The 27,906-nt window shown below is 47.5% G+C and overlaps 1 long non-coding RNA gene across 2 annotated transcripts; it reads left to right on the top strand.

Moving 5' to 3' along the window:
* The first annotated feature begins 208 nt into the window (after window positions 1-208).
* Window positions 209-27,429, top strand: LOC108402002 (uncharacterized). Of its 2 annotated transcripts, none has more exons than XR_012121201.1 (3): window positions 209-316; window positions 521-1,869; window positions 25,489-27,429. It is a non-coding gene; the product is annotated as an uncharacterized lncRNA (long non-coding RNA). The 2 variants fall into 2 exon arrangements; XR_012121200.1 differs by having other exon boundaries at window positions 240-362.
* Window positions 27,430-27,906: the final 477 nt, after the last annotated feature.

Raw genomic sequence — 27,906 nt, forward strand, 5'->3', positions numbered from 1 at the left:
GCGCAGGGGAGGGGACGCAGGGCTGGGAGAGGGCGAGGTGGGGGGGCTCCCGCGAGGCGACGGGCGGCGGGCGGCGGCCGGGAGCAGGGCGGCGTGGGGCGGCGCCTGCCCCGCCGCGCCTCCCCCGTCAGCGGCGCCGGCTAGCGGCGGTGGTACAGTCCGAGACCGCCCCCGGCTATAAATAGCGCCAGGCGCATGGCTCTTCGGGAGGCGCTGAGATTCCGGGCCCGGCGGCCGCGGGCAACGGGTGCATGTTAGAAACGGGGATGCTGGCCCCCTCTTTGCCTTTGGGGGCTTCTTTTTATAATAGCAGCAGGTGCAACTTTTGTATTTTAAAAACATTGATTTTCATTTTCGTGTGGGTATGTAGGGGTTTGTTTTCCACCGAGCTGCGCTCTATTAGGGCGCCAAGCGGGCGAAGCAAAAGGCAGGGATGGCGGGCGGGGCGGCGGTGAAGGCGACGGCGGAGGTGGAATGGGCGCTTTTTCTCCCATCTGGTTCCCTTAATTTATTTATTTAGACTAGAAAAAGCGAGCCGGCTTGGAGGGAGTCCGCCCAGCGATCCGAGTGCGCATTGATCAGTGTCGAGAGAAAAAAGGCTACATAAATATATATTATGTGGATAAATCTATGGACAAGAGCTCTCTCTCGCGCGCGCGCTTTCTCTCCGTCTCTCACAGCTGTTTTCCTCCTTGTGCCCCCAACCTGCCAGAGCAGCCCAAAATCTTCGCCCTCACGCACAGCCTCTACCGCCACCCGAGCCACCTGGGAGATCGGGACTGGGGAACGGTTGGGCCGTGATGCGCGTAGAGATTCGGATTCCGAACCTCTTCCCAATCTGCCTGAGAAGGCTAGAGATGGGAGTTTCCGTCCCGGACGGCCTCCTCTGCTCCGAAGCGCGGCCGCTAGTCGGGCGGGCGGCTGGCGGGAGGAAGGTAGCAGCCGGGCGCCTCGGCCCGCTCGCCCACCGGGGAAGAAGGCAGGCTTTGGACGCGGTGACCGGTGAGCCAGCTCTAGGGATCGGCTTGATTTTGCCCTCGTCTGCTTTACTGGTTCAGGCTGAATTGTTTTTTTTTTTTTTTTTACTTAATCCACCACCAAAGAAATAAAGCCCCCCGAATCGTCACCCGGACCAGACTCGCGCGGCTTGCGCTGCCCCCACGGGCTTCATTTGCAGCACCTCCCGCTTCCGAAGTGCGAGGCTGGGAGTCGCGGCCGCCAGCGAGAGCCAAAGGGTTCGGCAACCCGCCCTGGACTCTGCGGGAGCCAGAACCTCGGCTACGTGGGATAGGGAGTGGCTGGCGCGGGTGCTCGGTCCAAGCAGCTCCGCCTCTCGAGAGCTGGTGGTGAACTTGGGTTGGGAGGGCAGATTTTTCATTTCAATGATATTTACCTGCACTCCATCCTCTCCCACATTTGCTTTTCCAGGGCAGCCTCTTCTCGGCTTCAGAAGCCGGGAAAATTAAAATAACGCGCCCGTTGCCCCGAGAGTTTCGGGGCAGAGCTGCTGGCCTCACCCTGGCCGGGCCCCACCGGCGCCTTTCGGGTGTTCTGGGTTTCTCTTTTCTTGCCATCGGATTACATGACGTTAGTAGACGATATATTTAAAATTTTATTTAGAGAAATGAGACCCCAGCTGCCTGAAAACCGGGACCAAGCCCGTTGGTACAACCACAACGCAGAGCTCTCCAGCGCCAGGACGAGGCCCGAGGAGGCCTTGAGGTTCGCAGCCCCAGGCCCCGGGCCCACCCGGGACACCTCTCCCTGAGGATCCAGGGCCCCAAACAGACAGCAAGTACAATTCTGGGAACTGTGGAACTTCATCCTTTCATTTTAAGATTCTCCTGCCTTTGCTTGATGGAACCGTGTGTAAGTATAGTTAATTCATAACTGGGCTCCCGGGTTTACATTATCCAGTGTTATATGATGGTGTAAGAATCGACCAAGTTGATGGAATCTAACTGGAACTCACACAGTCTCTCTGCCATGTGGCTGTGTGCTTGGGGAGCCTGTGAAGTGCTGTAATAAGGTGGCAGGACCCTGCTCAGCACATGGAGGGTTTGAGGTGGTGGCTTGGAGGTGTGCACATATGTCTTTTCAGAACTGTGGGTGCTTGTGTGGATGCAGTGTCAATGTGTACATAGACCCTGTTTGTATCCACACTCTGCCTGTGTGTGTCTGTGTGTGTGTGTGTGTGTGTGTGTGTGTGTGAGAGAGAGAGAGAGAGAGAGAGAGAGAGAGAGAGAGAGAGAGAGAGGGAGAGAGGGAGAGAGTGAAAGAGTTTGTGTTTGTACCCACCAGGCTGAGACCCACTCCCCTGTCCCTCAGGACACATCAGCAGAGGCCAATATCTTTGTCCAAAATATCTCCTCCAACATCATCTTGTGGTGCTGGTGCTTACCTCCCAAGATCTCACAACAGAGTGGAATATATTTTCTGCAATAACAGGGAGTTTAGGAGAGTAATTCCTACTTGAGGGTCTGCTCTCCCTGTCCCTACCCCTCAAAGTGGAGGGGGCACAAGGGGAAGTGAAGGGAGCTGCTGAGAGGGGCAGGGAAAGGAGGGCCTGCACAGGGGAGGGCATGGAGGTTCACCCTCTTCTTCCTGCCCCTCTTCACCCCCAGGTCCAAGTAAATTGTTCACAGGTATTTCATTATTCATACTATTATTAATAATAATAGCCAATACATAAATAAAAGCAGTCTCTAGGCAGGAGTGAGTGGGAGAGTGGAGTTGTTGATGAAAGGGGGCATGTGGTTTTTTCAGATGCCGTAAAAACTCTGTGCAGCATAGCATCAACTCGCTCCAGGCCTGTGCCTCTGCACCACTGGCACTCCCTGTGCCTTTCCGTGTGACCCCAAAGCTGTGCAGAGCTCCTTCTTCCTTAGAGGAAGGTCCGTCACTCTCCCCTCTCTCCCACCTGAGGATGGCTTATTTTGGATTTGGGCTGTCTCCTTTTAGGGGTAGCACATTCCTAGCTTTCTGGCAGGTAGATGGTAAAATGCCCCACCTCCCCCCAGCTTGCTGGGGCAGAAGCAACCAGGACACCAGGCCCCATAAAACCGAGCTACCCTGTGTAAACAGCAGCAGAAGCAGCTTCTGCCAGAGGCATTGATCTCTTAAAGGCGCAGAGCTGGATCTCTTAGGCTCCCACCTCTCTGTCACAGCAGAGTATTGGGGATACAATAACAGAGACAGGTGTGTCATACTAATGCAGTGAAGGAGCAGGACCCCTGAGAAAAGAGTGAGGGACGTAGTTATGTTGGCTTTTTGGTATCCTTGCCCTTGATATTCTAGAAAGACTTGTGTTAATGTCTTTTTTTTAACCTTAGGTCATCAAAGAGAAATGTAATTAGGGAAAGATAGGGGCAAAGTATTACTCACTGTGACATTTAAACAGATTTAAAACTTTTTCTTCAAGTGCCACTTCATGGCCACAGTTATTTCATCCACTGAGTGGCAGAAAGCAAGCAAGTGGAAGTGGGAGGCTGGGGACAATTGCTTCTCATTTTCTCTCTGTGTTCGGGGTTTACTCTTTGTTGCTGATTCATCTTTGGGTATGTCAGGAAGCCCCGTGTGGTGGGGAATCTTGGCTCAGGTGGTATAGTTATGTATGCCATTATTCCCTGCTCCTCACTTCCCTTTGTCCCTCCACCTCAAGGATGGAGGAAGGCCCCTTTACGCTCAGCTTCCTTCCACGTGAGCCACCATCACTTCTCTCCCTCTGGCACCCACTGAACCACATTCTATGGTCCAGACCACAGCCATGCAGCCTCCGACCTGCTGTGACTCTCCTGCCTGTGAATCTGTGTCCAGCTAGACTGTGAACTGGTGAAGGGCAGGAACCCAGTAATCTGGCTCCTCCTACCCCTCTGGACAAGCATGGGCACACAGCAGGTGCTCAGGATGGAGGTTAGACACCAATGGCTAATCTGACTTTGGGAAGCAATGCTGTATTTATTATTTGGGCCCTAAGGTTGGGATGCTGCACACACCCCAGGTAGATACTTTTCCAGAAGGAGACGGGCCCCAGGTGAAGATAAGCAGATTAGACCTCACACAGCAGTTTAGCCCCCAAGGGCTGCATGGCTTAGCTTGGTGGCATCACCACTCAGTCATTCTTGCATTATCCAGCCCTTCCACTCTCCCACTGGAATCAGCAGAGAAAGGACAATCCTGGACTAGCTCTGGCTAGTCAGGATAAAATCCCAGGATAAAATCCTGGGAAGAATCCAGTGTCCAGTTAGACAGCCCAGAGTCATACCAAGCGAAAGCCCCAGAAGAGCAAATGGCACCATATGGTTAGACATCTTCCAGGCCTGAGGAGTTCCACACGTGAGCAAGCAGAAAATAACCCAAGTTGTGTGTGATGATCTGTGATGAGGGGAACAGGCTTGAGGGAAGAGGGGCTTTTGTGACGGCAGGACGCAGGAGGCAGTAAATGGCCAGGGAGCTGAGTGATGGCCTGGCCTTAGGGCTAGGAGGGTAAGAAGCATCTGTTCTCCAAAATTATGTTGAGATCAAGCTGAGGACAACTGAGATATACACGGAGCTCCCCTAATAGAGACCAGCCTTCAATTAAACTCTGTAGAGTGAGTGCTCTGCCCAGACCTGCAGAGGGCAGTGAGGGGAGGCTGGAGAGAGGGAGACTCATTCTCTGTACAGAGCTCATGTGTTGTTTGGGCAGAGACTCGTCAGAGAGTACAGTACACAAGGGCAGAAGACCAGCCAGTGGGTAGGGGGATGTGTGCCAGGACCCCAGAGAAGGTAGGCTTGTGTGGACAGTGCACCCAGAGAAGGCTTTCTGGTGGACAGAGCTCTGATTTGGCCCTGTGGGGGGCCAAATCATTATTATATATTCCTTTCTTCCTAAGGAAGGAGGCTGAGTTGCTAGGCCTGGAGTGGGCAGTGGGCTTTGGGTCTTTCGAGATGCTGAGAAGGTCATGGCTCCCAGAGGGGGTGCTGATGTGAAAGCTGGTCGGACGGGCAACATGTGGCTTTGAAGTCAGCCTTAGAAGTTTGTTTCCAGTCTTCTCCACACCCCTAGGGCTCCTCTGTCCTTGAATAATTTGGGAAGGTTTAGTGATATAAGGAGCAATAATTGAGGTGGAAAGGAAGAGGAAAACAGTCCTTGCCTTCTCTTAGGCAACATTAGCAGCTTTCTGCCACCTGGAGTAGAATATTGGAGGGCTCCCCAGCTCTTTTCTGAGCCCACAGCTGCCCTGGCCAGAGGAGTAAATCCATGGAAGGAGGAAGAGAACCCGAAGTAGGATGCTGTGTGTTTAGGAAACCCGGGTGCTCCCCAGGAGGGACTGGGCTGCCCTCTGGAGCTCAGACAATGAGAGAGGGGCCTCTGGGCTTCTTTCCTTGCTGGCTGAGCCCCAGGGACATATGGCCTTGGTAGTGTGGGGACTCCTGTGCCCTGAGCAACAGTGGGGAATGCTTTTGGGGCCTTTGGGTCAGCAGGGACATGCCCTCGGTGCTTCTGTTTCCAGCTCCCATGCCAACTGGGGCTTTGCCTCACTTTTGCGGAGGGGAGACAGGAGAAGGAAAGGCAGCACAAGGAAGCGGGATAAAGGGGCCTGGAGTCACGGCCCAGAGTCCCACAAGAGCCGGAACTTGGGGGAGGGACTTGAGTCATCGCTTTCCCAGCCGCAGCTTTCTCCTCTGGAGATGGAGATAAGCCTGCGTTCCTTTCTTCCACCCTCCTTTCCTTCCTCCCATTACATCCAAGATGACGAGGCAGTGGTGTGTCTGTGAGACTGACTTATAGTTCTCATGTAAACACTCATTAAGATGAGAGCAGGGACTGAGGGTCAGTGTGGGCTACAGAAGGGTGTACATAATGTTAGCTTGTTTGCCCTGAAGGGTTAAGAATTTACTCATCTTTCCCAAGGAACTTACATGTTTCCAAAAGAAGCCTGGCCAGCAGTGCTCAGCCCAGCAGAAGCAGGTGCATTTAGGTAAAGCTGGCAGAGCCAGGCTCCTTGGCTTCCAGTCCTGCTTCTCCTATTTACTAGCTCTGTGGCCTGGATAGGTTGTTTCATCTCTTTGTGGCTCAGTTTCCTCATTTGTAAGATAGGAAGAGGAATAGAACCTACCTCACGAAGTTGTCAGGATTAAATGAGTAAATGTAGGTAAAGTGTTTAGATCAATGTTTGGCCAGCCAATATTATTGGAGCATCACTAATTGGCCACAGGGGCTGAAGGGCCTGCTGAGGCCCCCCCATGTTCTACTGAGGAGGGCTGTCACCCTCGGGCTTGGGATTGAGTTGGAACTACAGTGGGGGTCCTTACTTGCTGTATGACTTTTTCTGAAGATACCCCTGGGGCTGGAAGCCTACTGGGCGCCTGGCCTGAGTGCTGGCTGCAGGCACTCTGCAGCCCCTTCTTACCTGAGAGGTGTTGCCACAGCAAGTTCTTTTGTGATGTTTTGCTAATTAGTTTTTAATTATGTTAATTTATTGTACATGAGCCCTGACGTTTACAGACACTGGGCTCACTTTAGAAACTGGAAGAGTAAGTTATATTTATTACACACAGTGCTGTAGGTAAATGTCACTTTTCCATGGCCACAGTTTCTCTGATAATGTTACTGGATCCACAGCTTCTACCTGGGCTCTCTAATATTAATTCCCCCTACTGCTGCCAGACTCCCACAGTCTGAAGCACATCCGTCAGATAGTGCTGGGGTTAAGAAATGCAGTGTCCACAGGCTATGCAGGTGACAGGAAGGAGTGAGGTGGCTGAGTGGGGACAGGAAGATCCCCAAATAGACAGGGGGTCAGGAGGGTGAGACTGCAGGACAGTTACACCAGGCCAGCTCTTCCAATGGTTGTTATCTGGAGGCCTCCGACTCACTCACCTGCATGGGCCTCTCCTGTCCCCTTACTGGCAGCTGGGTACTGTCAAGAGGTTGACAAGGAGGCTGTGGTTACATAGCCTGGGGAGAGGGAAGGAGAGGCTGGTGATGAGGATGGAGAGGGCGCCTGGGCAGGCACACTGGGCTTTGAAGGCCATGGAAGGATGGAGGCCCGTGTGGCACAGGTGTCAGGTGGCTGTGGAGCAGGAGGTTTGCAGCAGGGTCAGCTCATAGGAAGGACTGAGGGTGGGGACCCACTGGCCACATGTTGACAGGCTGCTGCTGATAACATGGAAAGGTGTAATCAATGGCACAAGACTGGGACAAAGAAGGGGTATTTATGAAGGATGAGAGAAAAGGGAGCAATCAGCCCCTGGCCCAACATACATACGCTGAGTGAGGGTTACTGTTTGGACCCATTTTCCATATATAACTTCTACATTCAAAGGATGAAGGTTTGCTACCACTGGAATATTTAAAGAAGATGCCACAGGTTTTCAAGTACCAGCCCCCTCACATAATTTCCAGATGGCAGCCTTCTTTTAATAAGTTTAAAGTCTTCCAAAGTGTATACATAAAGCTGTATATATATATAAACTCTGTTCTCTTACTAAACAGACACATTAATATAAGCTTGCTTAAAGAGTAAAATTTAAAGAAGCCATTTATTAATACAACTGGGCATTTGCTGCTTTAAAACTGTGTATGAGACTTCAGTTGCTGTACTACATATCCTACATATACTACACAGGGGCCGGCATTCTGGCTTTGGAAGCAGACAGATTTTTCACTTACCAGCCATGTAAGTCGTGCTCTTAGAACCTCAGTTTCCTCATCTGAAACATGGGCATAATAACACTGCCTATAATTGTCATGAAGTAGTAACAAATTATTAAAAAGGTAATAAATATTTAAAGCCTGCCACCTAGTAAGTGCCCAGCAGATGTTAGCTATGATTATTACGAGTGAATTCACTACAAAGTATCTGAAATCTCCTTTCTAGGTGTGAATCTAAGATGTAGCAGAAAATAGCATTTAGAGTATGTGTAACAGGACATGGAGATTCTCTCAGGAAGAGGGCCGTTGGGGTTTCTCCCCAGTGGTCCTCCCAGTGTGTTGAAGAGAAGAAGGGGCTGTAAATCTCTGGCTGTGGGTGTGATGTTGTGTAGCGGGTTAGGCTGTGGAGCCCTTGTCAGAATATGGGCCTCATGAGTTTCTCCCAGCACAGCAGCTTAGTGATGCCCACTTGCCTTCAGGCTTACACACAGTTGCACACACCTAGCACCCCCACACTGTTGGAGAGCCTGCACCCACATGTTTATGTGCCCAGACACATGGGAGGCTCCCACACAGGTCCGCCCTGTATGACCCACCCCCCTCCCCGGGAAGGGAAGGATGGGCACATTCTGTGACTCACTCCCTGGCTCTGTGCCCTCTCGCTGAGTCACAGTGTAATTGATCCCTCCATGCACCAGGTTTCTGCTGTCATGTGACCCAAAGCAGGGTCATTTCCAGACTGGGGCTGGGGAGGCCTGCCTGGGGCGAGGCAATCTTGAGAGGAAGGGGCAGGCTGTCAGAACCTGAGAATGGCACTGAGGCTTGTGCAAGGCTTTCCTGCCTCCTGAGGTGCTGTGTTTGGAGGAGTCAGGGGGAGGTCTGTCACCCACCAACATATATGTTCCCTTGTTGGCCTCCATTGGTGTATCCATCAGGGTAGGGCTGTCTGTAAAAGTTGCTTCCAGGACACAATGAAGGGAGTGATTTGGTCTCTGGGAATCTCCTTGAAGAAACCATGGTGTTTTTGCTTCTGGAATGAGAGTGTTTATCCTCGTTTACAAATGAGTTTTGGGCTTGGAGGAGCTGAGGGGTTGGAGGTAGGAGGTTGGGGGTGCACGATTCACACATTGTATGAGGAGATTGCCGCCTCTTGGGATTCAGCCTGAGGCCATCCTTGGCCCAGACAGAAAAGGACCACCTCTCATACAGATGAAATGGGAAGCTCTGGCTAGTCAGGATAAAACTACAAGTTCTCTTGGTCTAGCCACAGAGGTTAGAGTAGGGGCTACCTCTGCCAAGGTCTTCTCCAATAGATCTGGGGTGGGGTCTATGAGCCTCTAGACCAGCAACTGTTACATGGGCCCTGCTGTTGACAGCATTCCCAACTTGGTACAAGTTGTATAATTGCTCTTGGTTTGTGTATCCTCAGCCCTAAAACAGTCATAAAATTCTCCTGTTCAAGAGAGGTCCCCAATGAATATATAAAGCTCTAAGAAGTAACCGATTATTTTGTTATACACCTGCCTTCTTCCCCATTTCCCAGTCCTTTGCTCTTGTCCTGACCGATGAGCTGGCATCCACACAGTGAGATCTGTGTCCCTGCAGGGTAAGGTCTTAGTGACTGCTTCCAGTCTCAGTGCTGGGATGATCCCTGCCCAGCCTCACAGCTGCCCCGCTGAGGGCAGAGCCAAGTCCTGATGGGATTTCATGCCAGGAGTCACTTCTGTGGCCATTAAACAACAGATGGGGCTCAATCCAGGTTCTGATGGGACTCAGGCAAGACTCACTGTGCACCCTTGGGCCACCTGCTTTCCCTCTTTGGATGTTATGAGATGGGGATGGGAATCCTTGCTCTGTACACCTCGTGGAAAGCAGTGAGGATCAGAGGCAAGGTTGGAATTCCTTCTCTCAATAGAACTGCTTGCCAGGTGCTCATACTAGAGATCAGACCAACTACCTGCACCCCGCGCCCTGCCCCGTACCCTGACTGCACAGCCCTAGCCTCAGAGCAGCCTTGAGAACAGAAAGAGCAGAAGAACAGCCTGATTCTCACAACCATCCTTCTCCCCGTGATTATTTCTCCCAATCACACTTAATAGCTGCCTGGCTTTTGGCTGCAGCCTGGTATATAATAACCTGCAATTATTGTCCACTTAAACTGTCCCCAGGGCCTTGCCTGTTGCGCTACCCAGGCTTGTACCACCAGCTGCTGATTTCCCTGTCAGAGTCATGGCCAGTGGAAAGAAAGCCCCTGAAGGGCCAGACTGACAACCTGTTTGGCAGATTTGGAGATGGGATTTCAGAGGCGATCCCCCAGCTACAGCCTTTTCCTGCCTTGGTGCTTCACCTTTCTGGAGCCTGACCTTCTGGGCTGTCCACAGCCATTCTTATCCTCTGGCCCCTGCCACCATGCATGCACTGCCCTTCTTTCAGCCTCTGTTTACCTTTATCTGTGCCTTTGTTTACCTTTATCTGATGCTACCAGCTGCTTATTACAGTCCAGTCCTTTATAGGCTTAGTTCCTCTTCTCTGTATCCTTAGAAGGGAGGCATTGGCATTTTACAAACTAGACTACTGACAATCAGAGAGGTTAGGTATCTTTCCTAGTCACAGAGCCAGAAAGTGGCAGAGCGATTATTCACAATCAGACTGGCTGAGTCCATGGCTCGCTTACTTAACCCGTATGCTCTCCTGTCAGCAGTCTTCATAGCAAGTCCTACCCTGCCCTGGAAAGCTCCCCCCACCACTGCAGCAGCACTGATCTCCGCTTGGGGGGATGGTACCCTTTACAGACCTTGATTTGGAGCCAGGTACCCTCAGTCCTGGGTGGGCAGAGAATGAGTTTCCCTGCTTAACCCTCCTCTGCCATTTTGATTCACAAACCAGCTCTGCATGTAAAGCTTTTGTCATTGTTTGAGTTGCTCCTTCCCAACTTTGACTTGTGTTCTCATGAGCATCTCTCCTGGAGCCTGAGCCTGGCTGGTCCTGACAAGGGCCCTCACCCATCTCTATGGCAAACATCTGGGTAATTTCTATGGCTCCCACCTGGCTCTGGCCGTGGTGATGGTGATGGCACGAGTCAATTTCTAGGCCATGAAAGAACGTGCAGGGCCCACATCACCATTGGGAAATGGTGGAACCTAAGGGTGTTAGTATTTTCACACTGTTCAAATCTATTAATTAAATGACCAGGGGAAAAAGAAGGTGTTCAGACTTTAAGTGAGGACCTTTATCCTGAGTGCTGGTTATCTGGGCATGTGTCTGTGCATATGTGTGCACATGGTCTAGAGCACAGTGGTGACAGTGGCTGTGGGGCCCATCAGGCATTGTGATGAATAGAGTCAGGAGTGTCCTGACTGTCAGGCCAGAGGGACCCAGGGACTGCAAGCTGAGCTCTGAAGGCCACTTGTGTCCACAGAGCCCTCCTGGCTGCTGTGTTATGGGCTCTGGACTGTCAGTGGAGGAGATCCTGGAGTTTGCGGCCCAGTCTTTGTTGGGCCTCCCCTCTGTCCAGGACCTGCCCAGGGAACACTCCTTTTTGCTTCCAGGCTTACTCACCCTTTGCCTGAATGTTCCTCACAGGCACTTACATTTGTCCATCCTTCGCCTTGGTAACAGATTCTCAGCAACAACACTTTGTTAGGAAACGGTTTTGGGGAAGCATGAGGCCTTCTCTGGTCGCTCTAATCTTACAGGTCCAGTTTTAGGCTGGCCTGAAGGTGAACTTCTGCGAGGGTTGTCTGATGCCTCAGGAAGGAGCCAGCCTTCGCCCGTCTATACCACCACAGGTTCACAGGTGCTGAGAGGGCAACGGGCCTTCGGTCCTGGCCTCTAGGGCTGGCCTTCAGCCTGCTGCCCCAGTGCTGATGCCTGCTACCCTCTGCTCCCTTGCTGGTGGGGCATGTCTCTGGCCTCTCCCAGCCCTTCCCTGCCTTTCAGGCTGGAGATACCCCCACGGGGCTGGCCTCCAGCCCTGCAGTGAGACCTCCTCATCAGGGGTGGGGAGGGGTCCTCAGGCAGGGACAGAACAGGTGAGGAGGGGTCAAAACCAGCTGCACCAGCTTCCTGTGCAGCACATTCCAGGACTTCACAAAGAGATGAAGAGGTGTGCACTGTGGCAGCCTTCATTTTCTCTACCTCCCGCAAGACCTCTTCTGCACCAGGGAGATTTGGGAAACCTCAAATGTGTTAGAGGTTACTCACTCCCCTTTCAGGGTAGTTGTCTTGTATGGGCAAATTCCCCACCTTTGGAGGTCCCCACCCCCAGCCAAAGTGGCATCTGAAGTGGGGAAACCTACACACCCTGTGCTGAGGAAGAGGCCTCGGGTTGTCCTTGTGCTGTCATCTGGGGCCTTGATGGGCTCCTTGAGTGTGGCAGCCATAGCCTCCATCCTGGAGGCCCCAGAATGGGCACTGGCAGGCTCCCCTACTAGGTCACAGCCACAGGGAGTCCCAGCTCTTCCTACACCTGCCTGCAACCTCTCACCATCACCAGGCTGCCACGGATAGACTCTGGTTTCCACTTTCCTTCCTGAGTTGCCTATCAGGAGGGCAGCCAGATAGTGTCTGGAATTCTCCTGCACCTCAGGCAGGTAGGATGGACAGGGAGAAAGAATTGATGAAATCTGCTTAAATCTGTCTTTCTGCCTAAACCTGCTCTCCTTCCACCCAGGTAGGAGGTGTAGCCCAATCCTAAGTTGCTGCTTCTCTTGAAAATGTGCCTTTCCTCCCCTCAGCCCCTTCTCTGCTGGAAGCTCAGCTCTGGGTTGGGGGGACATGCCCTGCAGTGAGAAGAATGCCTGCCTTTCCTGTTGTCACTCCCTGGCTCTTCTCCCCATATCGGGAAGGCTGCTAGGGTCTGGCTGCCCTCCCTGCTCCAGGTGGGGGACACTGATGGATGGTCACACAGCCTTGTCACTTGGTGAACCTGGCCCGGCCAGGTACCGCACAAGGCCATCAAGAACCTGTGGTGAAGTCAGGTTTAGCCGAGTCTGCTTAAAACATGTATAATACAAAAAACAAATATCTCCCTCCGGAGGTGGCTTCTAAAAGTAGTTTTGATCATTTGAAGAGTTAATCCTTAGCTTCTTAGAAAGCTTGATAATCTAAAATGATTCATTTGTAAAATATTTTGGTTAGTCTTAAGATTTAGCATTTACTAGTATGAAGAGGTGTGACCATAAATGGATTGGGCAGGTTTTGTGTGTAATGTTCTAATGTGCTGTACCACTTTCATCACTTTCACACCCACACTCCCGTATGTGCACGTGTGTGCACATGTCTGTCAGAGACATGTGCTAGCACTTCTTCCTCGATTGATGGGTTTATTATATTTCTTTGTGCTGCTGATGCCTTTGGCCTCTGGGGGTGCTGTATATATGCAGATGCTGAGTTTGAGAAACACAGGATTTCCAACCTGAAAGGAACCTTAAGCATCTTCTAAGCCACTTTCCTAATTTTACACATCCAACAATTAACTTCAAAGAGCAGCAGTGACTTGCTCAGGATCGGGTTTAGAACCCAGCTCTCTCTACCTCACATGCACACACACTCATTCCATAGAAATGGACAGTTTTCTCCTTAGTGCTTAGCATTTCTTTGTTTTCTGTCTTTCACTCCTTTGTGCTTTCTTTTTGCCATCTGTCTGTCTGTCTTTCCTCCACCCCTGCCTGCTCTGTGTTCCTGGGCTGAAGCTGAGGCTGGCACAGGTAGTGGAGATGTTTCCCACCCTGCTGGGAGGCTGCGTCAGCAGCTGGCCAGGCCCAGGCCCACCGAGTCCTGGGGGAAGCAGAGGCACAGCGTGTTCCATTAGCCAGGAGCTCAGGCTCGGTTCTAGGGGAAGAAGCATAGAGGAAGAAGGGTGGGTTGGCCTCACAGTGGTGCGATCTGTTTTCACCCCAATCAGATCCTCTATCCTGCCTCTGGGTTCCCTTCTGGGGAGCTGAAGTTCTCTGAGGGACAGGAGTTATCTCCTTACCATTCCTCTCTCCTGCATCTTTTTTTCTAGCCTGAGCCATGTGGCCTCCAGTTCAGAATCCCCTTTTGGGAAAATGCACAGGCTCCTTGCCTCATGTCCCAGAGGCACAGGAAAAGTGCCCACCTTTAATTCTGATATCTTGGTGCTGAAGTTTTCCTTCTCATTTTCAAAAGACTTTGATGAACTGACTGTTTTGATGGGTCTCATTTGTCAGAGAGGCATGTCAGAGAGGTTGGAGCACCCTGACCCCTCCTCACCTGTTCTGTCCCTGCCTGAGGACCCCTCCCCACCCCACATCTGCTGGAGGAACCTGTCCTCTAGCATCCTGAAGTTTCTCCTGTCACCCAACCACCTCCAGCGATGGCCAATTTTCTTAAAGTCCTGCTGCCATGCGTCTCTTTCCAGATGCTCCTGTCTCCTTTCTCTCCCTGCCAGAGGTGTTGGAGGACGCTATCCTGGCTTTCTCATGGCTTTTTTTCTCATCTGTTCTGCAGTTCACTGAGCTCTGGCTTCTGCTTCTTCCAGCTTTACCAAAATTATCCTTCCTAGTCATCAGTTGTTTCCTTGGCCAAATCCAGGAGCTACTTCTTCTGTCTTCATCTTAATGCTATTAACCACTTCTTTGAAATAATTTCCTTCTCATTTAAGAAATATATCTTCTCTCTGTCCACCCACTACTTCCCACTGGTCCTCTTTACTGGGTCCTTTCTCTGTCATCCTGGTCTCATCCTCTAATTTTTCTTCTTTTTATGTTTCTCAGTCTCCTCAGGCCGCCACATGCTTGCACAGGACAGTAACCCCCCATCATATGCCTATGGTCCCAATTGAACATGTCCATTTCCCTCTGCCTTACAAAGCTACATCCCTATATTTATAATGTCTAGAAGTTCCCAACAGAAGACCTCAGACTCAGGGGTTCTCTCTTCCTATGAGAAAAGTAATCTCCTGTTTTTAGCCCATCATCCCATAAGGGGCCCCATTATTATCCAGTGGCCCCATCATTATCCAGTTATCCTAGCCAGAATGTGAATCGTTCTTGACCATTTCCTCTCCCTCGTCCTGCAGATGCCCTTGGTCACCAAGTACTGCCAGCTCTACCACATCATTGCTTCCTCCCCACCAGGCCCTCATACTGTCCTACTTAACACTAGTCCTAGAGTCTTCCAACTGGCCTCTGCCATTGGTCTTGTCTTCTTTGACCTACATGCACTGCACTGTGCACACAGAATGCACTTTCTAAAACATAGGTCTGGTCATGGCAACTCCCTCCTTAATAGCCTTCATTGGCTCCCCACTGCCTCTTGGATAGGCCCCAATCTCACTGGCTTCATATTCCATCATACTCATAACTCACCCTGTCCTCTCTTCTTCCACTTCTAGGCCTTTGTTTTGTTACCTCCCCCTCCCTGACACCCAGTTCATCTTCATTCTCCCTGTTCCCCAGCAGGTTCTGCAGATCCCCATGATCTCTCTCACTCTTCAGACCTGTGTGCACACTGTTCTCTGTCCTGGAATCCTTATCCCCTCTTTCCCTAGCTAACTTCTGCTCACTGTCCCCATCTCTCCCTGAAAGCCACTGCTTCGGGGGGCCTTACTTCCCTGACCCTGCAGACTAAGATCAGTGACCCATTGTGCACTTCCATGGTGCTCTACTTTTTGCTGCCATCTGCCTGATTGTGGTGACTTCATTAATTACTGGTGATTCCTACCTGCTGTCTGAGCCCCAACCTGCAAGCTCCTCAAGGGCATGATTGTGGCTTTCTTGTTCAGTTCTCCATCCTGGTGCCTGGCACCCTGTCCAACTGGATGAATGGAGAGTTTGGCTATGGTCATTCTGTGTAGGATCTTGATACTGTAAGTGGGTAATAGGGGCAGAAGGTTGTCCCTCCTATGATGGTGACTTGATGAGATTTTGAATTTTAGCGAGGTTGGCTGGGAGGCATTGCGCAGGATGGGATGGAAGCAGGAGGTATCAGGGACCCAGGACTGGCAACAGTACAGGTGTGTGGTGTGTATTTGGGATGAGTGACTTCTCCTCTCCCATCCCGTGTGCTTCTGTTGGAGCATCTAGGAGATGGAGTCAATTAGTGCGTAATTGAAAATGAACAGAATCCAGGAATGGGCTTGTAATAAGCTCAGTACGTAACTGTGAAATGACCTTACCTTATTGTAGGAAGGCTTTTTCTCACTTTGTGCTCTTTCTAAATCTGTTCTTATTTTACTCCTTGGTCTACATCTCCTTCTCCTCCAAGGATGAAATCCAGAAGAGAATGCTCTCTACTTGGAATATCATTCCCATCTGATTGGCTGCTAATTTATTAATACTAGTGTTATTGACAATACATATGCAACTTTCATATTTTGCATCTGGAGGTTTCTACCCAGGAGAAGAATAAAATTGCAGTTGTTGGAGTGCAAAAAGTGCCTGAGGTTCTGAGGTGTAGACCCACTAAAGTGGCAGCTTTTCCTCGCTCTAATTTCTGTAATAGGAACAAGGAGCACCTCTGTCTCCCCTGGCCCTTGCTCTCCAGCACAGTGACAAGTTAGGAGGCTGCTTTTTTGCTCTTTGTTATTCTGGGTTCTACCCCATCTCTCTAAAGTAGTCTTATAAATCATTGATGAGATATTTCTATTTTTGTCTTAAATATCCTAGCCAAGAAAGCCTTATGAATACTTTCCAAATCAAGCGCTGGGATTGCACGATGCTTTCTCATTGATGGCAGCCCATTTCTGTTTTTTCATGTCTTGGCTTTCATGTCACAGCTTGGGGTTGGGGGCTGACCCTAATGCAGGAGGCCCTGTGGCCTCCCTTTCTTGGGCAGGGGCTCCTTTCCTTCCTTATTCCCTGTGATAGCCCCCCAAACCTCCATGTTGAATATTTAAATTTTGGTGTACTATATATTATGACTAGTATTTATTTTCAATAAGATTTCTTCCTACCATCCATTCTGCTTCTGAACCACCACTCCTGCATCCCGATTGTCACCCATTCTGTGCCTAGGAATTTGACTCACTTGAACATCAACCACATTTGAAGGCATAAATTCCAGTATAAAGGACGCTCTTCTGTAGTACCTTCCAAACTCCACTAGTTCATAAGGACCATGTCCCTCTCATTCACCACTATGTTCTGGGCATTAGCACAAGGCCTGGCCCATGGTAAAAATTCAACAAATATTTGTTGAATAATGAATTGAGGAAAATGAATAAATGAAAGGTCTAAAGGATTAGATGCCCTATACTGGCTCTCTTCTATCCCCTGGAACCATCTGGACCTGATACCCTAAGATGGTTAATACCTCAGATTTTCTGAGGCTCATTATTAGTCTGTGCTGAGAAAGGAAGATGATTCAAATGCATCTTTCCTGATTACCCTCAATTTGTTCAGATTTTTCTTTTACTTTGATTTCTCCTCAGCATTCATGCTAATAATTTACATTACCTGTCCCTTGCTTATGTATTGTTTATCTCGATTCTTTCATATTATTAAGTCTTGTGTTCCTAACCAGAGCAGAAACACCTGGAAGGAGCAACTATGTCTGTTTACTTCACAGCCCAACTGCAAGACTTGGTGCAGCAGGTGTTTGACAAAGGATTCCCAAATGGCTGACGGAATGAATGGGTCTCAAGACCAGCATTCACTTTTATTTTTAAATATTAGAGGTTAGAATCTAAGCCCAAGAAGGGATGCACAGTATATTTTCGATCCTCTTTATCATGGCCTGTGTAGTGTCTCTGTCTAATAGCACAAAGTGTTATGGATTTGCATAATCTATTTAATTGTGTAGGTACATAATAGGAAAAATGTTGAGTAAATAAAAATTATCCAGGACACTGGGCAATTTCTGTTATGTCCTTGCAATAATTAGATGCTTTAGAGAATTCATTCCTTGATATTTTGATGATTCTTTCCATAATATACATTCTTTGTTGTTGTGGTTTACATGCAAATAGGGAATGATGACCCAGGAACTCTGGAACAGCCCATTAGTCCAATATAGATTGGGTTTAAGTTCACCATGACTGGGGATAAGGCTCATTACCATCAATGCCATACTGTGTCCCCAGGAAACTTACAGGGCTGAGGGAAGCAGGTGTATGCCTGTGCATTAAGGTCAAATGCTGTAAATATTTGAGCACATAAACAAGGATGCAGTTACTTCTTATCAAGAGAGTGATGAATACCTCCTGCAGAAGGCAGCATCAGCATTCAAGTGTTGAAGGGGAACTCTAATCTTATGAGCCAGGACTGTACTTAATCCTAGTAGGTGCTTCACAAATGTGTATTGGCAGCCTGAGAGAAGACAGTGGGATTCTAGAAGGAGGGGAAGAGTGAGAAACAGTAGAGCAGGGAGAACAGGGCTCATTTGGGATGCAGTGAGTCGTGTTTTGGGCCTGAAGCTGAAGCCTGAGGTGTGTGAGCCAGTAATTAGGACTGAATCTGGTTGGTTGGCAGCTGAGTATGAGAGTCCTTGAGTTGAGCTGAAGATTTAGACTTGGCATTGGGAGTCTTCAAATATGTTGGAGCAGATCTGGGCTGTGCTTCAGTGAGATTAGGCTGTGGATTGGTGAGAGGGCTGTGTTGGGATGGAAGGGGCTAGAAGCGGGAGAATCCTTGTGAGGTATTTGCAGGTAACTGGGTGGGGGTAAGCAGGGTCATGAACCTGTAGCCATGGGTGGCAGAGGGGCTCTGTGAAGACAGAAGCTGCCCAACTGGGAGTTGCCTTGTGAGGGCAGCTCATCCTTGAAGCCTCTCCTGTCCCCTTCTCTCCCATCACCCTCTCACTTTATAACACCATATTCTTCAGGAGTCTGGCACCTGCATCTCCCACCCCACAGGAAGACTGTCACTCATGGGAGAATTGACTTTTGGTAGCTATGTGTGGATGAGAATTTATTAAGATCCCTATTTATTTATAATTAGTTATTCAATGCCTTCCTGTGGTCCAAAAGGATTTGAGGAACATTGTGTGAATGTACATAAACATGTTTTTCCACCAAATGGGACCTGCAGTTTCCCCTGATAATCTTGTTTAACAGTGAAGTTGGGAATAAGAGTTTTGGAGTGGAGAGCAGGTTTGAATCTTGACTTTAAGTGGTCAGTTGCATGACCGTTACTTGTAAGTTACTTGTCTGCTCTGAGTCTCAAGGTCCTAACCTACCTCCTAGTTTTGTTGTATAGATTAAATGACATCAGACACGTAAGATGTTTAGTGTAGTACCTGGGCCACAGGAAGGACTCAAATGGATAGTCAATATCATGAGACTCTTCACTTCATTGTGACTATTGTTATTCTTTTGGGCATCAGTGGTCAGGTTGGGAGTGTCTCTCTGTGTGGGTATCCTCCCTTTCCTAAGTCCTTGACAATTTGTCCTGTACGTGGCCACATACCTCCCTGATGAAGTAAAGAAACACTCATGTTCCTCCAAGGCACAGCTTCCTGTCTAGTTCCTGTTATTCTCTGCGTGCAGTCCTGCCTGTGTTGACAGATTGGCACAGTGGAAATCCTAGTAGGTGATAAAGGTGCTAGCATTTCCGTGGTGGACTCATTCATTAGGTGCACCCTGTAAAGACCTGGAATATGCAATAAGACATGACCTCTGTTCTCCGGGACTTCTGTGAGGGGTGGGGAGGCACAGGCATCTACACAGATAATCACAGAACGATGAGGCAGGTGATAAAGAGGGGCATGCACTGCTGTGGGAGCAGCCCAGGCTGGATTTGAGCTCAGTCACGAAGGAGCAGGAGTCCACCTGGCAGACGAGAGGGAGCTGTTCTGGCCAGCAGGAGGCTTGGTGATTTGGGGAGCACACTGTGTTGGGAAATACCGGGAAATGTTTCAGTAGCTCAGTAAAACTAGACGTGGAGTTTTTCCTGAAGAAGGTAAGAGATAAGTGTTGGTGAGGATATGGAGAAGAGGGAATCCTTGTAGACCATTGGTGGGAATCTAAATTAATGCAGCTTCTATAGAAAACAGTATAGAGGTTCTTAAAAAAATTGAAAGTAAGACTAACATATGATCCAGCAATTCTACTTCTGAGTATATACCCAAAGGAAATGAAAACAGGACATCAGAGAGATTTCTGCACTCCCATGCTTATTGCAGCATTATTCACAATAGCCAAGATATGGAAGCAGCCTAAGTGTCTGTCAACAGATGAAAGGATGTATATATATATATATATATATATATATATGCATATACACACACACACACACGCATACATACATACATACAGTGGAATATTATTCAACTTTGAGAAAAAAAGGACATACTGCCATTTGTCACAACATGGATGAACCTTAAGGGCATTATGTTAAGTGAGCTAAGTCAGACAAAATAAGACAAATACTGTGTGATATCACTTATATGTGGAATCTAAAAATGCAGACTTAAAGAGCAGAGAGTAAAATGGTTAGGAGGGGTTGGGGGTTGGGGGAATAGGAGAGATGTTGAAGGGTACAGACTTGCAACTAGTAAGGAAATCTTGAACACCTAATGCACAGCGTAGTGAATAGAGACACCAATATTGAATTATAATCATGAAATTGGCTAAGAGACTAGATTTGCCCACCACAAAAAAGAAATTATAACTGTGATGTAAAGAAGTGCTAACTTGCTATAATGGCAATCATATTACAGTGTATAAATGTAACAAATTAATGTGTTACACATCTTATATTGATGCAATGTTTTATGTCAAAGATATTTCAATACAAAGGAAATCATATTAAAACTAAAAAAAGAGTATGAAGTTTCTAATGGGGCATTTGTATATCAGTAAGGGTCTAATAATGGAAAAATGGAAAAAATGCACCAGGGCAGGTGGACTTTTAATGGGCCATTCAGGTGTCCTCAAATCACTCACATATCATTACCACCATCTCCTATAACTAGTCTTTACAATCAACCTATATACTCTGTTTCCCGGCATGGAATTAAAATTAAAAATGAATAACTTCTTTATTTTACCAGACTTATACTCAATGTCTTAATTTTCTTTTATCCTTTATTACTCTGGAGAGGTATATTCAGTGTCAAGAGTTTCCAGTTTCATCAGCTCGGGGCGTCACCTCCAGCACCATCTCCTGTCATTGGCAGAAGGTGGGAGGATGGTTGTTAAACAGCCGTCCTGAGTGAACCTGGGCAGCCTGTCCTCACACCTGCCTGAGACTGTCTGAGGGGCCAGGTGCTCCCACAACTAGTGCTACTGTAGGCTGAGGGGGTGGGGGACCAGCCTCAGCATAGCCATCTGGGAAGAGCTTCAAGAGGATGTGGGGGGAGGCCCTGTGCACGCACCAAGACCCTGCTGGCTTCCAGAACTCCCCTGTGACTTCAGGACAGACTGGATCTGCCTGGATCTATTTGCAAGGACCTTGGGTTGAACACTAGGCCTTGGTGCCCTTTGAGTCTAGGGGTAGTAGGTCTTTGGTTGTTTTTGTATTTGTTTGATTCCCTATCATGTCTGTGTTCCTTTTCATTTTCATTAAATGCCGAAGAACTAAAGGGTAATGATTGATGTTTTTCCCTGCTAAGTGAATGAACAGGACAGCTTCTTCCTCATGGCATTTAAGAGCCATAGGATCTGAACCCGCTGAACTCCAGAATCAGTTCCTTCTCTCCAATTCAAGCCGTGTGCCCTGGGCAGGCACTGTCTGACGTCTCATTTCTGACTGGACTCCCTTTGGGCCTGCAGCCCTTGCCTCTGCGTATGATGGCCCCTGGCATCCCATCATGCACCCGGGTTCCATGTCTGCTCATTCTTGAGGCCCAGGCCCAGGATCATACCTCCTGGGAAAGCCCTCCTGGCTTTTGTGCCCTCACATTGTTAGAAATGTTAGCTAGAAAGATAGACATGAGCAGCTGGGAAAGGGGAAGGCAAGGTTCAAGGAAAAGAACACCCGAACTCTGCCCAGGCAGGGGTCCCAGGTGAAGACAACAAAGGCTTTGCAGGGAGATAGCTTCCTTGCCTATCAGGACCAGGCCAAACCAGTCCCAGCCAGATCCTAACATGGCCACAATCGAACAAAATTAAGAACTGTCCAAACTACACCCCATCTTGGAAAGGACATGTGAACTGAGAGGGATGCTACAAAGAGGACCTGTCAATCAGATGACCCCACCTTGTCAAAGACACACCTCCTCACCAGAAAGTAATGTACAGGCCTCCTGCCTAAGGATAGGGCGCCTTTGTCTGCCTTGACTCTGGCCTGCTCCTCCCTTGGAGGGGATTCAAATAAAACTTTGACTGCTTCACTATTGTGTTTCTGCCTTTCCATTCTTTGTTTTTGGTGGGGACAAGAAATGAGGAGAAGAACTCAGCCTAGTAACAGTATCTTCTCAGAGATCTGAACTGGAAGCCCCAGAGCATTTAAGGGTCTGACAACTCATGGGAACTTCACTGTTAATTGCTGTGCATGAACATGTGGGTTTCCCAACCTGATCTGTCAGCTTTCAAATGGTGGGAACTTTGTATTTCCTGTCTTCTCAGAGACAATTAGAATAGGACAGGCTGCAGGAATGGTTATCAACTAACATGACTTAGCAGTGGGCAGTTTTTTTTTTTTTTTTTTGTTCTGTTGACTTTTTTCCCCCTTCAGAATAAGCATTCTCCTTTGGGAGAATCAAATATGAAATCCAAGCCTTCGACTTTGGGGGCATTGGGCAGGCATTTTGCTACATTCTGATCTGTAGGCAAGGGTGTGTCCAACCCTCTGGGAAGATCCCCACCTGCCCCTTCTTGCCAGCCCCTGTTGGCGGCCCCCACTCTGGGGACTCTTCCATATGTCCAAACACAACCTCTACCTTGGAGGGCCCAGTGTGCAGCCTGCTGCATACTCAGTTCTAGGGGTGGGTGGAGAAGACAGAGACCCTGCCTTTGGAACCATGGCATATGGCTTCCATCCTGAGGACAGTGATGGGGGGCTCGGAGGTTTGGCAGGCAGGGAGGCCTGCTATGCCATTCCAGACGTGGGACAGGAGCAAAGCTAGGTCAGGCCTGTTTCTTTTTGCTGCTACCACAGTTCCTTTTGATCTCTTCTCTCTGGACCTGTTTTCTCCTCTGCCCAATGGGCATAACCAACTGCTCATTGACTTACAGAATTATGAGATGATGCCCTGAGATAATGTGAGGGGAAATATACTTCTGAGGTTGAGGGTGGCATCTGAGGGAGGAGGAAGCCCTCTCTTTGCCCTCTGTTTGGAGTGAGTGCTGCCCCACTCAAATTAAACTTCATTCGGCACTAGTTTTACCATTCTCTTTCACAGATTGCTTGATGAGTGAGTTGTACTCTTTTAAAGCTTCTTAAAAAAATCATGGGGTAGTTGTATGGCTAATGCATTGCTGTGCCAGATCATCCTGGTGGGCCCCTTCCCTGAATGTGCATGTGCTGGGGGAAGTCACACCACAGGGGCTTCTCCTGGCCGAAAAGGAACCTGGAGATAGTTGAGATACATCAGTCAGGAGGTTTGTGGCTCTCAGCCCATCACTTTTAAAATTAGCTATGAATAAGGCAGAACTTGGAGGGAGGTACCCTAGAGGACTTAGAAGTCTAAATAAGCCAGGGCAAGGTGTAATTTGGGAGTATGTGCTTGTTCTTAAACATAGCTTTGCACTCAGAGCTGCTTTCCCCAGCTGTGGGACAAAAGGCTGTCCTCAGCCTGGAGGGCAGGTAGGGGACCCAGAGAAAGGGCCTGCATTGAGAATCAAGTCCTTTTGGAATCACATCAAATGTGTCTTTGGATAATGGAATTTGAGGCCCAGTCCTGCTCTTCCCTGGGATTCTTTAAGATCAGAGTATGAGGTTTGGAACCTTGACTGCTTTTGCTGGTTTGATTGATTAATTAATTAAGTGGTGTGGCCTGCAGACACTTATAATTTTAATTAGTTGCTGAGATTTAAAAAGTCAGAGACTTCAGAAGGTCTGTCCACATTAGGCCCATATTTCTGGGGCTGAACAGAGAGGGCATCATGCACTTCCACTTACCCTGCTGCCCAGCTGCCTTTTCACTTTAGGCCAGCTGCTGGGGCCTCTGAGTAGTTGGGGTTGGTGGTGGGTCTCTGTGGGTACTCTTACATGGGCAGGCTGTAAGTATTATGCGTATCTCAAACTAAAGTCTTAGCTCATCACAGCCAGCTTCCTGAACCCAAAGCAGTCATTTCCAGCCCATGGCAAGCTCCCACAGTTTTTTTATGATTTCCAAGTATGGGTGTTAGGGACTGAACTTCATGTGCCTTCCAAATTCATATGTTAAAATCCCAACTCCCATTGTGATAGTGTTAGGTGGTGGGGCCTTTGGGAGGTGATTAGATCTTGAAGGTGGGTCCTCATGAATAGATTAGTGCTCTTATAAAAATGACCCCAGAGTGCTTTCTGGCCCCTTCTGCCATGTGAGGACACAGCGAGATGTCTATTCACCATACACTGAATCTGCTGGCACTTTGATCTTGGACTTCTATCTCCCAGAACTGTGACAAATAAATATTTTGCTCTTTAAGCCATCCAGTTAATGGTATTCTTATAACAGCGGCCTGAAAAGACTAGGATACTGGGTATTATTGAGCAGTCAGTGGGCTTGGGCTGTGCTTGGCTGGATCAAGGTAGCAGTAAGTAAGTAAGTGGGCTCAGCTTTGAAAGGTGGTTTGGATGGTGAGGTGAGGGCTAGATGTATAGATCAGTCTTGAGCTGGGAGTCTACAGGGAGATATGGTGAACTTAAAGCATGTTCCATATTTGAAACCTCATTTGGCTTTTCAGATATAAATTCTCTACAAATTTTGCCCTAGAGGGGGAAAAAAATCCCTTTCTCTCCCCCAAGCATAAGAAACTTGGGAGGAATGAAAATACATGTAATCCTATTCTTAACATATTTTTTCAATAATACTGTCATTTAAAAAATTTATGAGTGTAAACACATTAATTATAAATTATTGATAATATATGCATAGAGATGTGAAAACAGAACAAAGTCATCTGCCTTCAGTAGAAAATGATGAGATCTTTATTTAAAAGGCCATATCTTTTCTAGAACATAGCACATCCATTTTAGAAAGTCCAGATCCAGACCAGAGTAACTCCTAAGGTCCTGCCCCTTTAAAGCTCTCTGAAAATGCATCTCCTTGTTTTCCATCTAGTAAAATGGTTAAACAATTCTGTAAAACTCTATCTGTTCAATGGCTATGCTGTCTCTAGCTGTGCTCTAAGTAACATTGTACTAAGAATTGCATTTTTCTCTCTCCTGACTTAGATTTAAATCTTGCAATCACCACTGGGAAGTGAGTTGTATCATCTTGAGAAATTAGACCACAGAGCTGGGCCTGCAGCTAGCAGGCTGGGTCTGCAGCTAGCAGGCTGGGTCATCTTTAATCACTTAACCCTTTATATCAAAGGATGGGCTGTTGTAATAGATTCTTCCTCAAGAATTTTCCATGGCAGATTTTCTCCAGGAAAATGTGAGAGTTAAAATAAAACAAAATGTGTACAGCAAAAACCTTACCTTGTTAATTGACTTTTGTACCTATACACATGATTGATTTTATGTGTATCCCCCATGTAACTTTCTCCTGTGGGCATGTGTCCATGCTGGGGCATGTGTGGCTGTGATGTGTAATATATATACATGGGCTTTAATATGAGAATGTGCAATGAGTCTTTATGTGCTCGTGTGGATGTGAGTGTGTAAATGTGTGGATATGTTGCATGTCTAAAGAAAATTCATCCTTGTCTCATAAAATGTGGTCCAGGCTATTTAAGGCTGGTAAAACATTGTTTGAAAACATGGCTTGAATAATTCCTTTCTTATATTTATAATCTTTCATTATAAATATAAATGCCTTCCTAATCTGACTCTTGGCTATATACTTTCCTTTAGCCAATGGAACATCACCAGATGTGACACAAACAAAGAACTGAAAGAAAAAAAATTGAAATTTTCTTCTCCTGCTGCTCTTGGGAACCCTCAACCAACCAGGCACGCCTGCTGGAGAGACAAGGCCCAGTGCCACCTGCCATCAAAACTGACAACCACCACCGACTGTCAGACATGTGAATGAGGCCATCTTGGACCAAGCAGCCCTCATCCAACCGTGAACTTTATGTAGCCACAGGAGTGAGCCCTGGGGAGACCAGCAGAAGAACCATTCTGCTGAGCCCAGCCCCGATTGCCCACCCACATTATCATGAATTAATATTAAATGATTGTTATTTTAAATCACTAAGCTTTTGGCAATGATTGTCATTCACAGAAAGAGCTAACTAACTGATCCAGTTGGTAATAGAGGGGAAAAGTCTCTCCCCTGAAGGAAGGGTTATTTGGCGAGAACTTGTGGGTGTAGGTAGATGTGTAATTCTATGTTTAAACATGCTTTATAATCCTGAGCTCACTTTATGACTTTAAAAACATAAAAATTAGCTCTTATTGGAGGACCTACCATTAATTCTCACACAGAAATGCATATTAACAATCAAGCATGGGCACAGGATGACAGTGCTGGCATGCTCGAAAATACTGAGGCCTTGGGAAGAAAGCCAAAGAAAAACTAGCTCAGCGAGGATGCTGCACCATAGCATCTGTGTTGAGGTTATGACTTGCTCTTTGGAAGTGAAAGGATTCACCTCAGCCCTATTCCCAGCCTGTGTCCATGAGGTGGGCATCACGCATCTTTTACCCAGGAGCTCACCCCAGGCGTCCTGGTTCCTTGATAAACAGTTCCTACAAAATGAGACTCAGTCAAACAAGATTCTCTACCTTGCCTGAGGCCTGACTTTTGGGAACCTGCCACCTCTTTGCATAAGTGTCTCTAGGTATGATTGTCCCTCTCAAGGGAGACCAAGTGCCCTTCCAGGGACAAGACCTTTGCCCGGCAGACCACAGCAGGATATCATGATATAATGATTAGCCTATTGTAGATGGCTCTACTTACATATAGAAACAAAGGTGGGTGAGAGAATTCTGTGTGTGTGTGTGTGTGTGTGTGTGTGTGCACGCACGTGTGTGAATGCAACGACATTGGTTCAGAAGTCAAGCACGTGATTTCTGCAGTTTTAGCTTCAGTTCTCCTTTACAAGAAATTCCTGCTTCTTGAGATTTGAGTAAGTTTAGGGCAGAATCTAATCTGCTGTTAATATTGGTACTTTGAATCTGACAGTTATTTTATTTCTAAGAATCCCCCTTTAAAATACAGGAATAGTCACAAACCCTTTTGTTACCAGTTACACCTTAACAGGAAATAGCAGAGTTGAGGCAGGGGGAGATTCTTTTTAGCTCTTGGGGAACTCTGATGGACATGTGGGCACCAATACTTACTATATTTCATACTTTAGGTTTTATCCAGGCCTGAACCTGCCCAGCCTTCTTGTAAATAATTATGTCTCACACACTTCTCAAAAACATGTGCTACATCGATTAGGTCAAAGGCTCAATATGACTTATCTCCCCATCGCCCTTTTTTAGGTAGGTTTAAGAACAGTATATGTAGGAGAGAAAAAAGGATTGGATTAATTATGTTATTAACACAAAAGAAACTGGCATTATTAAGTACTGGCTATTGCCAGGCCCTGTATAAAACCCTTTATCCACTGGTATGTATTATTACTGCTCCAACTAACCAAATGTGGAAACTGAGATCCTTATCTGGAAAGTTCAAGTATCTCATCTATGGCTGCTCGTATGTATTGGGACTAAAACTTGAATACAGCAGATCTACCTGACATCAAAGCACTGTTTATATTTAAATCTGAAATATTAAAATATTAAAAATATTTTTATTTAAATTCATGATGAAATATTTCAACCACACAGAAAACTTCAGAGAAGAACACAACAAACTACCCATGTGCCCATCACCCAATTTTATTAGATCTTAATATTGCACAATACTTGCTTTGTATTTTATGATTTTTTAAAAATGTGGGATATTTATCTCTTTAAAATTTATATGTAGAAATTCTTTGGGGAGTCTGGATATTAATTCTCTGGATTGCAACTATCTTTATGGTGACAAGCAGAAAATCTAATTTATTTAAATTTAATCAAATGTTTGTGGTTGAGCTTTTCAATCTTTTTAGAATTTTTGTTGTGGTATGTGATTGGTGAGTCTTATATTTGAAATATTTTCCTTTACTATCATGAAGATATCCTCTTCTTTTTCAATTTTTAGAGAGTTCCCTCCCATTTAGGTATCACATCTATGTGGAATTTAGTGTTTGTGAATGGAGTAAAGTAGAGATCTACTTTTGATTCTTCTCAAAGGGAGAATGACTTACCCCAGGACACTTCCCTCATGAGTCC

Source organism: Manis javanica, chromosome 9, assembly GCF_040802235.1.
Source record: "Manis javanica isolate MJ-LG chromosome 9, MJ_LKY, whole genome shotgun sequence".
NCBI classification, from domain to species: Eukaryota; Metazoa; Chordata; class Mammalia; order Pholidota; family Manidae; genus Manis; species Manis javanica.